The sequence below is a fragment of the Bos indicus x Bos taurus genome, chromosome 2, assembly GCF_003369695.1.
Source record: "Bos indicus x Bos taurus breed Angus x Brahman F1 hybrid chromosome 2, Bos_hybrid_MaternalHap_v2.0, whole genome shotgun sequence".
NCBI lineage: Eukaryota > Metazoa > Chordata > Mammalia > Artiodactyla > Bovidae > Bos > Bos indicus x Bos taurus.
Window position 1 is genome coordinate 46,233,783 of NC_040077.1, and position 14,844 is coordinate 46,248,626.

Sequence of the window (14,844 nt, forward strand, 5' to 3'; positions counted from 1 at the left end):
TAGAGGAGCTCCATCTATCACTAAAGAACAAATATTGAAGAGTGAATATGGAGCTGAGAGGCAATAAGCTGATAACTGATACAATATATATCATAAAAATAAATGAAATCTAGAATGAAAAAAGTAAATGAGATAATGCACGCAAAGCACTTGGCACCAGGCCAAGCATCACAGTGTATTTACTGCATAAACTCTTATTATTATTAATGTTGCTCTGATGGTTATGACAATTTAATTTCAAATACATTTCAATTTGGGAAACAGGATAGAAGTAAACCAATAACAAAAAGTTTTCCTTTCATCCTATATATTGTGTATCATTAATTGTTAAAGTAACAAATACCCATTTTAAAAATTTTAAATTAGGTAGAAATGTATTGAGTGGAAAATACAGAATCTTTTACATTCCATCATCAATCGTTCGGAGCAAGATCACAGAGTAGAAGGACATGCACTCATCTTCTCCTGTAAGAACTCCAAAATAACAACTCACTGCTGAACAACTGTTGACTGGAGAATGTTGGATCCCATCAAAAAAAGATACCCCACATCCAAAGGCAAAGGAGAAGCCCCAGCAAGATGGTAGGAGGGGCAGAATCACATTCAGAATCAAACCCCATACCTTCCAGAGATGCTCAAAGGGCTCAAACAAAACCTTGTGTGCACCAGGACCCAGAGACGCTACAGAGACTGAGCCAGACCTGTGTTTGAGTCTGCTGCAGAGGTATGGGTCAGCAGTGTTCTGCTGTAGGGGCAGGGGCTCTGTGTGCAGCTACCGGGTCACACAGCCTGTGGTATAAGCCCTCTTGGAGGTCACCATTAACTCCACCATAGAGCTGCCAAGCAGACATCCCAAAAACTGCATAACAATTATACCAAAGAAATTCTTGCACTGTTAAGAAAGTTCTAGGACCCACAACAGATTTCCCAACTAGGGAATCTGGCAAAGAAACCCCCCAGGGAATTTGACTTTGGAAGCCAGTGAGATTTGGTTGGAGAAGGCAATGGCACCCCACTCCAGTACTCTTGCCGGGAGAATCCCATGGACGGAGGAGCCTGGTAGGCTGCAGTCCATGGGGTCATGAAGAGTCAGACACGACTGAGTGACTTCACTTTCACTTTTCACTTTCATGCATTGGAGAAGGAAATGGCAACCCACTCCAGTGTTCTTGCCTGGAGAATGTCAGGGATGGGGGAGCCTGGTGTGCTGCTGTCTACGGGGTTGCACAGAGTCAGACATGACTGAAGTGACTTAGCAGCAGCAGCAGGGATTTGGTTACAGAACTAACACAGGACTAGGGAAACAGACTCTTGGAGGGCACACACAAAACCTTGTGTGCACCAGGACCCAGAAGAAAGGAGCAGTTACCCCAGAAGAGACTGGGCCAGACTTGCGTGTGACTGTCCAGGAGTCTCCGGTGGAGGCGTGTGCCACTGGTGGCATGCTGCAGGGTCAGGGACACTGAGTGTGTCAGTGTGTGCATGGAGCCTTTTGAAGGAGGTCGCCATTATCTTCATTACCTCCACCATAGTTTGGTCTCAGGTCAAACAATAGGGACGAACAGAGCCCTGCCCATCAACAGAAAATTGGATTAAAGATTTACTGAGCATGGCCCTGCCCATCAGAACAAGACCCAGTTTCCTCCACAGTCAGTCTCTTCCATCAGGAAGCTTTGATAAGCCTCTTATCCTTATCCATAATAGGGAAGACAGAATGAAAACCACAATCACAGAAAACTAATCAAACTGATCACACGGACCAGAGGCTTGTCTAACTCAATGAAACTATGAGCCATGCTGTGTAGGACCACCCAAGAAGAATGGGTCATGATGAAGAGTTCTGACAAAATGCAGTCCACTGGAGAAGGGAAAGGCAAACCACTTCAGTATTCTTGCCTTGAGATCCCCATGAACACTATGAAAAGGCAAAAAGATAGGACACTGAAACGTGAACTCCTCAGGTCGGTAGGTGCCCAATATGCTATTTGAGAAGAGTGGAGAAATAACTCCAGAAAGAACGAAGAGATGGAGCCAAAGCTAAAACAATGCCCAGTTGTGGATGTGACTGGGGATGGAAGTAAAGTCCGATGCTGTAAAGACTAATATTGCATAGGAACATGGAATGTTAGATCCATGAATCAAGGTATTAGAAGTGGTCAAAGAGGAGATGACAAGAGTGAACGTCAACATTTTAGGAATCAGCGAACTAAAATGGACTGGAATGGGCAAATTATATCTATATAATGGTACCATTATATCTACGGCTGTGGGCAAGAATCCCTTAGAAGAAATGGAGTAACCTTCCTAGTCAATAAAAGAGTCTGAAATGCAGATCTAAAAATTGACAGAATGATCTCTATTCATTTCCAAGGCAAACCATTCAATATTACAGTAATCCAAGTCTATGCCCCAACCAGTAATGCTGAAGAAGCTGAAATTGAACGGTTCTATGAAGACCTACAAGACCTTCAAGAACTGACACTCAAAAAAGATGTCCTTTTCATCATAGGGGAGTGGAATGCAAAAGTAGGAAGTCAAGAGATGCCTGGAATAACAGGCAAATTTGGCCTTGGAGTACATAATGAAGCAAGAGAATGCACTGGTCATAGCAAACACTCTCTTCCAACAACAAAGAGAAGACTCTACACATGGACATCACCAGATGGCCAACACTGAAATCAGATTGCTTATATTCTTTGTGCCAAAGATGGAGATGCTCTATACAGTCAGCAAAAACAAGACTGGGAGCTGACTGTGGCTCAGATCATGAACTCCTTACTGCCAAATTCAAACTTAAATTGAAGAAAGTAAGGAAAACCACTAGACCATTCAGGTATGACCTAAATCAAATCCCTTAAATTATATAGTGGAAGTAACAAATAGATTCAAGGGATTAGACCTGAGAGTCAGAGTGCCTCAGGAACAATTGATGGAGGTTCGTGACATTGTAAAAGAGGCAGGGATCAAGACCATCCCCAAGAAAAAGAAATGCAAAAAGGCAAAATGGCTGTCTGAGGAGGCCTTACAAATAGCGGAGAGAAGATGAGAAGCTAAAGGCAAAGGGGAAGAGCAAAGATATACCCATTTGAATGCAGAGTTCAAAAGAATAGCAAGGAGAAATAAGAAAGCCTTTCTCAGTGATCAATGCAAAGAAGTAGATGAAAACAACAGAATGGGAAAGACTAGAGATCTCTTCAAGAAAATTAGAGACACCAAGGGAACATTTCATGCAAAGATGGGTACAATAAAGGACAGAAATGGCATGGACCTAACAGAAGCAGAAGATATTAAGAAGAGGTGGCAAGAATACAATAAGGAACTATACAAAAAAGATCTTCATGACCCAGATAACCACCATGGCATGCTCACTCACCTAGACATCCAGGAATGCAAAGTCAAATGGGTATTAGGAAGCATCACTATGAACAAAGCTAGTGGAGGTGATGGCATTCCAGCTGAGCTATTTGAAATCCTAAAAGATGATGCTGTGATAATGCTACACTCAATATGCCAGCAAATCTGGAAAACTCAGCAGTGGCCACAGGACTGGAAAAGGTCAGTTTTCACTGCAATCCCAAAGATGGACAATGCCAAAGAATGTTCAAACTATGGCATGATTGCACTCATCTCACACGCTAGCAAAGTAATGCTCAAAATTCTCCAAGCCAGGCTTCAACAGTACATGAACCATGAACTTCTAGATGTTCAAACTGGATTTAGAAAAGGCAGAGAAACCAGAGATCAAATTACCAACATCTATTGTATCATCAAAAAACCTAGAGAACTCCAGAAAAACATCTACTTCCACTTTATTGATTACACCAAAGCCTTTGAGTGTGTAGATCATAACAAACTGTGGAAAACTCTGTAAGAGATGGGAATACCAGACCACCTGACCTGCCTCCTGAGAAATCTGTATGCAGGTCAAGAAGCAACAGTTAGAACTGAACATGGAATAACAGACTGTTTCCAAAATGGGAAAGGAGTACATCAAGGCTGTATATTGTAACCCTGCTTATTTAACTTACATGCAGAATACATCATGGTCATGTGAAATGCTGGGCTGGGTGAAGCACAAGCTAGAATCAAGATTGCTGGGAGAAATATCAATAACCTCAGATATGCAGATGACACCACTCTTATGGCAGAAAGTGAAGAGGAACTAAAGAGCCTCCTGATAAAAGTGAAAGAAGAGAGTGAAAAAGTTGGCTTAAAGCTCAACATTCAGAAAACGAAGATCATGACATCCAGTCCCATCACTTCATGGCAAATAGATGGGGAAACAGTGGAAACAGTGTCAGACTTTATTTTTTTGGGCTCCAAAATCACTGTAGATGGTGACTGCAGCCATGAAATTAAAAGACGCTTACTCCTTAAAGGAAAGTTATGACCAACCTCGATAGCATATTCAAAAGCAGAGACATTACTTTGCTAACAAAGGTTCGTCTAGTCAAGGCTATGGTTTTTCCTGTGGTCATGTATGGATGTGAGAGTTGGACTGTGAAGAAGGCTGAGCGCCGAAGAATTGATGCTTTTGAACTGTGGTGTTGGAGAAGACTCTTGAGAGTCCTTTGGACTGCAAGGAGATCCAACCAGTCCATTCTGAAGGAGATCAGTCCTGGGATTTCTTTGGAAGGAATGATGCTAAAGCTGAAACTCCAGTAGTTTGGCCACCTCATGCGAAGAGTTGACTCATTGGAAAAGACTCTGATGCTTGGAGGGATTGGGGGCAGGAGGAGAAGGGGACGACAGAGGATGAGATGGCTGGATGGCATCACTGACTCGATGGACGTGAGTCTAAGTGAACTCTGGGAGTTGGTGATGGGCAGGGAGGCCTGGCATGCTTCGACTCATGAGGTCGCAAAGAGTCAGACACGACTGAGCGACTGAACTGAACAGCAGATTGACAGTAAATTTTAGGTCCACTGAGTCAAATTACACAAAATTAGGGCTTGCATTTTTATATCTATTTTTCACATTTTTAAATTTTATTTTTTGGTAATTTTTTTTCATTTTACAGGTTTTGGTCCATTATGGATTCAAAGTTTCTTTTATTTTTATTGGTTGCTTGATCGGCTTTTTTAATGATCTTTCACCATGGATAGTCTTGTGATAGTTGAGGATCCTGTTAAGATACAAGTTTTTATTCAGAAGTTCTGGAGCAGGGTCTGAGATTCTAATAAGAAAACTCTCAGGTTTTGCTGATGCTTCCAGTCCAAGGAGTAGCAGATATAGTAATTACTCTAGGGCAGGTTTGAGAATAGACAGTAGGAGAGTTAAGGGAGAAGCAGGGAAACTCAGGCAAGAGATGACGGAGCTTTAGATTAGAGTAGCAACCATAGTGGTGGTCAGAAGTGGTCAGATTGTAAGTTTCTATCTGAAAAGTAGAGCCCACAACATTTCCGGATGCATATAGGATGTGGAGTGTGAGAAGAGGTTAGAAGACAGGGATAACTATAAGGCTTGTGGCACAAACAAAGGAAGGAATTGGGTCACGCAGAGGTGGAGGGGCTGACAAAAGAGTCTAGGCTGGTAACTTTCATCTCAGCCACTTTCTAAAAATGGTCCACAGTCGTGGAAAATACTTAGAAGACAGATTTACCTCTTGGGTCCTTCTCTCTACAAAAACAAACACAGTAAGCCATGACATGTACAACTACTGTTTCAATTCCCCCAATCAACAGCAGTAGCAGCAGCAACAAGGGACTTGAAAAATCACTAAAATCAAAGATGTAAGGACAAAATAAATGCTGCAATTGAATGAGACACAGTGACCTGTTAACTCAGCTGCTTAATCAGAAAGGCAAGTGAACCAAATAATCCTGGCCTGAATCATCCGAGTCTCTCTCTCAGGTCTCATCAGTTTTCTCTGTGAGGGAGATGGTTAATTAGATTTTACAGTAAAAGATATGAATGAATCAACACTGTACTGAAACCTTATTAATGAATAATGAGGTCTGATTGAATGACATATGTTGTGCCAGGTGTGTGTGTGTGTGTGTGTGTGTGTGTGTGTGTGTGTTTATGAGGGCTAGGAAAAATGATGCCTGGAATGTCACACACTATTAACAAAGGTGACCTCTGGGGGAAAGGAGTGAAGTTGACAGGGAGGATGGGATAGGAAGGTGGGAATGGGCATCCTCTTTCTGAGATTCATCTTTGATTTATTTGAATTTTTCTATAACATACTACTTCTATAAGTTTCTGGACAAGATAAAGAAAGGACGGCCCAGAGGGATGGTATGGGGAGGGAGGAGGGAGGAGGGTTCGGGATGGGGAACACATGTATACCTGTGGCGGATTCATTTTGATATTTGGCAAAACTAATACAATTATGCAAAGTTTAAAAATAAAATAAAATTAGAGAAAAAAAAAAAAAAAAAAGAAAATATTTGTCAGTCTCTCTACCTTCCTACCTCAACTTAAGAAAAATATAACAAGAACTTCTCTAACTCTAAATCTAACAATTTCCTAAAACATTTTGCTTACAGATATCCCTACAGGAATTTCCTTGAGCAATACACTGCTGAACAGATTAAACCACTAAAATGCTTGCAAATATATGCAATGTGTCCCTCTTTTCTTCATCTTATCTTTATCTCTACCAGACATCAACTCCCAAAATAATGAATACAAAAAGGCAAAAGGAACTTGAGGTTAAAATGGTACTTAAGGTTAAAATGGTTAAAAGATTTCTTCATGCAGCAAAAATAAGGAAGCTGAATGCATTTATGAACAACCATTAAGTCATTGTGTTGTAGTATTTTCACCAAACTCAACCTATACTTTACTGTAATAAATCTTTGTGCTGCATCACCAAATACTCTCTCCAACTATCTAGTTTTTAAAGCTTCTCAATATTCTTCCTCTCTTCTTAGGTACCTCTAAGGAGTATGCCTCACAATTTGCTCCATGGATTCAGGGAAGACCTTTACTTGGCTAAGATCAAAGCACTATGAACTAAGGAGTTTGATTCCCGTAGGTATCTGATTGCAAGCTGCATGTATAATCCTGCACTTTATAAATATAATGATCTTATAATAGACCTGCTGAGCATAAGTGGGCAGCTTAATGCACATGGCCTATGAATCTTCATATTCTCCCAAACTGTGTGCAGTGGAAAGAACCAGATGGAGGTTAGAGTCTTAGCTCTACGGCTTACTGGGAGGACTTCAACAGTCACTTAACCTCTTTGTCAGTTTTCTTATCTATAAAGTGAGGATTAAAATATTTACTTCACAAAGTTGCCTTTGAGGCTTAGTGACATATAAAGAAACTTGTGAAACTTCTTACTCAATGCCAAGCACATAATAAGCCCACGGTAAATGCTTATTAATTTTAAACTGTGATCCAGAAAGGAAAGGCCTGTGAGATAACAGATCGTACTTTTGAGACTGCAAATAAGACAAACACTGGCCTTCCATGCAGGAAGAATAGAGTTGGCAACTACTTCTGTAGAGTGGGATGTGGGAAAGATTTTATGGTGCCTCTTGGCCTCCTTAAGAAACATCCTCTTTAGCTGGGCTCAATCAATGTGTCCCCTGGTAAAGATGAGTTATTAACTAGGTAACAAGTGAACAGAAGCTAGGTTTTTCTCCATAATGAATCCGCTCCACTTGCTGTGGCCTATGTTGAACTAAGAGTTGTGGTAGACAAAGGGCAGGAAAAGGCAATGGGCATGGAAGGATGAGTGGAAAGCAACTGAAAAAGCACTGGGCAAAGAAGGACATGGTTGAAAGCAACTGAAGCCAGGGGAAGAGAAACAAAAGAGGAAATTTGGGCTCATTTATCAGCCCCACTTAAGGACAAGCTGTGTCTATATTGTAACACCTGTAAGTCTGCATGCCAGGAATTCCACATGCAAAGAGGCCTGTTTGGGGTTTGGGGCATTCCGGCTCTGGCTCTCAGCCCTGCAAAGTCCGATAAAGTGCACCTGGCAACGTATGAGTTCTAGTCAAGGCAGGCGCAGGTGTGCTGCACTTAAACACGGTCCTGGAAATTTGCACTGAATTTGCCAAACTTCATCAGTTTGCAAGTTGGAACTGCTTTATCTTGCATAATGTTGATTCAAAAATGATAATTAATAGGCCTGGTTCTGCAGTGAAAAGAGGGGGAAAAAAGTTGAGAGAATAAACTTTGTCTTAAAGGAAGGATTCGAATAAGGCAATGGCAACTCACTCCAGTACTCTTGTCTGGAAAATCCCATGGGCGGAGGAGCCTGGTAGGCTGCAAGGGGTCGTGAAGGGTCAGACACGACTGAGCAACTTCACTTTCACTTTTCACTTTCATGCACTGGAGAAGGAAATGGCAACCCACTCCAGTGTTCTTGCCTGGAGAATCCCAGGGACGGGGGAGCCTGGTTGGCTGCCGTCTATGGGGTCGCACAGAATCAGACACGGCTGAAGCAACTTAGCAGCAGCAGCAGCAGCAAAGGAAGGATTAACTCTTTCCTGGAACTAGCTTTCCTGCCAGGCAGCAGCAGGGAATCATGTAAATAGGATCCAAATAGCATAGCATGAATGCACACTTAACTTTTACCATATGATTTTTACCTTAGATTCTCCTTGAGGTAATTTTGATATCATTAAATATCAAAAATCAAGGTAAGGGAAAGCTTACTCATAATCTGTTTACGTGGTACTAACTAGACACCAAGAATTGAAATAATAACTTCTGGATTTGGAGTATTTATTATCAACTCAGGGATTTGGCATAAATATCAGTAATAACAAAATAAGTATAATCCTGCCTATTAGGGTTGTTACAAAATTTCGATAGATAATGTTCCTAAGAGCTCCTAGTGCATTCCCCAACAGAGTATCAATTTTGCTTATTTTATGGCTAGAGTCAGGACTCATATAATAGTTTAGATGGATCATATGGTTCACTAACAATCAAATGATGTTCAAGTTCAGTGTATTTGCCCAACGGCAATGGGATTCCAAGGTGGCACCATGGTAAGAACCTGCTTGCCAATGCAGGAGACACAAAAGAAGTGGGTTTGATCCCTGACACAGGAAGATCCCCTGGAGAAGGAAATGGCAACCCACTTCAGTATTCTTCCCTGGAAAATCCTATGGACAGAGGAGCCTGGAGGGCTACAGTCGGGGGGGTGGGGGGTGGTGGCCAGTCACAAAAAGTAGGATGCAACTGAACATAAAAACACAGCAAGAGCAATATATAAATATTTTGGAAGAGCCGATGAGGAAAAAGGAATGGGGCTATCTGCTCTTAGCAGATAGAAAATGTGTGTCACAGGTCAATGCAGACTTCCATACCTACAAAGTATACTACAACTTCACTTAGAATACTTGCCATTAGTTACTAGGCGGAGAGATGACTCCCAATTCATGTAACAAGACACATATTTATTTCACTTGTAGAACACAGAACAAGGTACAATCAAAATAAACACATTAGATGTCCTCTTTCAGTCAAAATGAAATAACAAGGACTGGCTTTATATGTCAGCCTCAAACAAACAAACAAGAAACACAATATATAAACAATGGTTTTCAGACATTGGACCTCAGGATGCACAATGTAATTATCTCTGTGAAGGGGGAAATAAAAGGAGTAGCCCTATAAATACCCTAACATACTGCCTGAAGAGAGTTTCCAGGCTGCAGTGGAGGCAGAGGAGACCCAAATAGTCACCCTTAGTTGAGAGGACAACGTTGGGAGTCCAGAGAGACCAAGACACTGTAATTCACAGAGAAGAGTACTAGGGAAAAAAAAGTTACAGAGACTTAGCTCCAGACATCTGGAGAGGGTCCCTCTTAAGTCTTGAACTAAATACTGATCAGTGCATGCATATAAGGAAAGTACCTATAGCCAGGGAGAGAAGCACCCAGAAGGAGAGGGAAATCACTGAAGTACACCCAGGGATGGGACTTGTTTGCATTCCAGTTTATATTTCCACCAGGCAGAATAAGAAAATTTTGTAATCCATGGTAAAGGACTCAGAAGGGTTTTGTCTCAGTTGTTGCACAAAATTAGATTAAAGGCTACCTCAGTCTTACCTAACAAAGATTAAAAGCAAGAATCAGTGCCTTGGAAGGATCAAATGCTTCTCAACAATTTATCTGTGTCCTAGAATGAAATTCAAGGTTATTTGTAGGAATACAGAAAGATCTAGTTCCCAAAAAGAAACACTTACAATGTGTGACGTCCTGGAAAATATTATCAGGCGTGAAAAAGAAGCAAGAAAATAGCACCACAATGAAGAAAAAGACCAGTCAGTTGAAACTGATGAAGGAATAACATAAATGACAGAATTTGTAGGTAAAGTGCAAGTCACTCAGTCATGTCTGACTCTTTGTGACTCCATGGACTGTATAGTCTGTGAAATTCTCCAGGCCAGAATTCTAGAGTGGGCAGGTGTTCCCTTCTCCAGGGGATCTTCCCAACCCAGGGACTGAACCGAGTTCTCCCACATTACAGGTGGATTCTTTACCAGCTGAGCCACCAGAAAAGTCACCAAGAAAATAGTTAAAGGTCAAATATTTATTATAATTCCATTCCATATATTCAGGAAGGCAGAGGAAAGCTTGAGATTATGGAAACATGGAAAATATTTTTTAAAACAGATCCAAATTGAACTTATACAGATAAAAACAGCACATAATTTATTGTTAAAATATCACACATTTAGCTAATAAGGCACAAGTAATGAACTGAAGGAGAAGGCAATGGCACCCCACTCCAGTACTCTTGCCTGGAAAATCCCATGGGCGGAGGAGCCTGGTGGGCTGCAGTCCATGGGGTCGCTAAGAGTCGGACACTACTGAGCGACTTCACTTTCACTTTCACTTTTCACTTTCATACATTGGAGAAGGAAATGGCAACCCACTCCAGTGTTCTTGCCTGGAGAATCCCAGGGACGGGGGAGCCTGGTGGGCTGCTGTCTATGGGGTCGCACAGGGTCGGACACGACTGAAGCGACTTAGCAGCAGCAGCAGCAGTGAACTGAAGGAACACATTACTATTGTTTTCTGGCTCATTTAAGTGTATATTTGCAGGTTCATTTTTCCATGACTTTCTCAGATCCCTCCTTGTACTGTAGAATGCTCCAAGGAAATCATTTAACTTTTTTTGAGTCTCACTTTCTTCATTTATACAATGGAGATAACACTGATCAAACAAAACACTGTGAGAGTCAGAAATAATCCATATAAGTTGTTGAACAGTAGCCTTAACAAAGATGTGTTTGTTGCTTCCTTTGCTTTTACATTAAAATCATAAGCAAAAATAAAGTAAAACATGGAAACTACAAGGAATCAAAAATTGTCATTTATGTATTTTGAAAGATGTAAAACTATCTTTACTGTGGCATTTAAATTGTTATTATAAATCATGATATATTCATGGAAAAGAATACAAAAATAAATATTTCACTCAATAAATTTTCATAAATTAAACACTAATGTACATACTATTCTGGCCAAAGAAATAGGAAATTGTAGACACCACAGAAAAGTTTCCCTAATAGCCCATACATCTTGTCTTTATTCTTTCATCTTTCTCAAAAGTAATCACTATCTATCATTATCAGTTAGAATCACTGATTTCTAACATTATAATTTAATTTTGCCTGTATCTGAGTGTTACATAAACGGAACCTTACAATATATATTCCTTTATAACTGGTATTTTTCCATCAACACTGTGTTTAGGAAATGCATGCTTTACTTTGAGAAGTGTATGCCTAAGGCAGTATGGATGTGGAAAAAGAAAATAAGGCAAGAAAATAAATAAGAAATGAAATGAAATGTGTTACCATATTTCATCAAGCTACCAAGAAACATAATAGGCTGCTCAGCAGCTGAGTTAAGTTTCTGGCTTTATACCTTCTGTATAGGAATTGTAAGAATGAATCACACCTAGAACTGTTCAATGGAAGAAAGAACAGAGGGGGAATTTACCTTCTTAGATACTTTCCATTTCTTACTGTTCTAAGTTTTATTCATGAGCAACTAATTCTCCAGCACTAGTAAACTGTATTATCTGACCCTTTGACGGTCACTCAGGAAACCAGATAATGCCTAGGGATACAATATGTAGAACCTGAAGCTAAGGATTGATGTTTTTAACTAGTTTTAGAAAATTCCCAGACATTACTTCAGTATTGCTTCTGCACTATTCTCTATTTCTAGAATTCTAATGACATGCATGTGAGATCTTCTTAGTGTCTACTCTATGTCTTTGCCCATTTCTTCTTTTTCACACATTCTTTTGTTTCTCTGAGTCTCATTCTAGATATTTTATTCTGGCCTGTCCTCCAGTTACTATTTTTTTTCTTCAGCTGAATCTAATCTGCTTTTACTCTCACATGTTGAGTTCTCAATTTCGAATACATCTTCCAATTTTATAATTCTTAAAATTCTTAGAATTGTAAGAGTTACTAGGCTCTCCCCAAATCCACAATCTGGTCTTCGATCTCCTTGAAAGGATAGTTATTTTAATCACTATGTCTGACTGCTCAATTATTTGAGGCCATGAGGGTCTTTTCCTGTCGTCTATTTTTTTGTTGTTGTCTTATCATTTCATATGACTTGTAGCTTTAATTGAGGGTTGTGTATTGCACATAAAAATTTTAAAATTCTAGACCTATTAAGATGCCAATATACAGCAGACAGCAACCTATAAGCTGCTTAAAAATAAAATCTGGAGAGCAAATTAGAAAAAAAAACTCACAAAACCAGTACACTCTTATGAGGAAAACAAAACCATAGGCTCACTGAATGAACAGTTACTCTGGTACATTTTGTTTAATGCATCAGAGTAACACCCCTCCATTCAACTGTCCCTGGTAAGGTCTCTTGAAATCCCACTTTGTTGTATACCTTGGGCAGCTCTGTGCCAGCCTGTGCTCTTTTAACTAGACATTCTCCTCCAAATTCAGGCCCCCATAACTAAAATTACAGGGGAATTTACAGCACTATATTCCTCTTCTCATGTGGTGGGAGGGTAAGAGTTTCTTCATCCCCTTTTAAAAGATGATTTAAACTCTTTCATGCCATTTATTGGACAATTTATGGAAAGTTTTGAAGAGGTTCAGCGAATTCCATTAAATGAAACTTAAATCCAAAAGAATTCCTTCCCCCTAAAGGAGTTCCATAATATTTATTTGATTCTCACATCAATTAGTCTGTGAGTCACTACTTTTAAGATGCAGTTTGGTTAGACATCTTATTTGGCCTTAATTTAATATCTTAACAGTAGGCTGTTGAGCTCAGTAATTACTACCTCAGTGGGATATACTTCTCCTTTGACTGCTCTAGATCATTCACAATAAGCAGGGTTGAAGGTCTGCATGCTGCTGTATCTACTGGTCTTAGATTCTCAGGCTTCATTTTACTGAAGGTTTGCATACTTTCCAAGAACACTGTTGTATTTGAGGTCTGAATAACTGAGTAAGAAGGCATTTCAGGGTGATATTCACGATAGTCAGAACCTAAATAAAAGAATTCAAGTGACTGGAAAGGCACAAAGGAACTAGATGAAGAAAAACCCCAAGTTTGAGAAAGGTTGGAATGTCACCATAATCTGGAAAACAAGTATGTCATACATCCTGATTCTTGGAATTAAGTCATTTTTTATGTGGACTATAAGCTGATCTCACGTATTTCACAGGTGAAGGTAAAATTAAGGAATGCTTAAAATGTGTGACTTGACTGTGTTAAAGCTGGTTTTTCTTGGCCCTTTTCCTAGTATCTTCAGTGCTGAGGCTAATGACTAAGGGAACACAGGGTGAGGGGGTAGTGAATAAGAGCTTGTAAAAGGAACTAAAGCTGAGAAATCTCCCAGTGAAAAACATGAACATCTTCAAGGAAGTACTGAATATCCTCCACATACCTACATCCTCTCAGGCATGACATTACCAACCATATCACAGAGGAGAGAGAAGTGTGAAAAAGGAGCAGAAACAACCCCCAAATATGTAGCCACTCCCTCGGGTCCTGGGTAGCTGATAAAACACAGTAACTACCAAACAAACTGCATTTTGCCACATTTCCAGCACCTAAAGGCTAACATCACACCATCTTCAGAAATAGAGAAACAAATTTAAATAATGAAAACAAGAAAGCTGTAACTATATCATGTACAATTCCTCTTGCTTTTCTTTGAAGTGTTTCCTCCATATATAAAATTTATGTAACTGTCAGTGGGGAAAATGCAACAGCAAAAGAACTCATAAACAAATGTTCATAGTGTTATAGGCTTATTCATAATATTTCCAAATTGGAAAAATCCTATACTTCAACAAGTAAATGGATAAACACATCATATAGTACATTCACAAAATGGAATACTATGTAACAAAAAAGAGAGGAGGGAAGCATAAACTACAGATTTGTACCATGATATGTATGAATCTTAAAATTGGTACATGGAGTGAAATAAGCCAGAATAAAAGAGTACAAATGAGCTATCATTTATATAAAATTGTAGGAAAGGGAAAAAAACCCACATCTATACTGAGACAAAGAGATCAATGGCTACCTGGGACTAGAGTGGGGAGGCTTATAGAGATATATATATATATACACACACACATATAGATTGTGGTGGTGGCTGTAAAAGTGTATGTGTGTTGTGTGCTAAGTCACTTCAGCTGTGTCCAACTCTGTGTGACCCCACGGATTATAGCCCACCAGGCTCTTCTGTCCATGGGATTCTCCAGGCAAGAATACTGGAGTGGGTTGCCAGGTTGTCCTTCTCCAATAAAAGTGTATCAGATCAGATCAGATCAGATCAGTTGCTCAGTCATGTTCGACTCTTTGCGGCCCCATGAATCGCAGCACACCAGGCCTCCTTGTCCATCACCAACTCCTGGAGTTC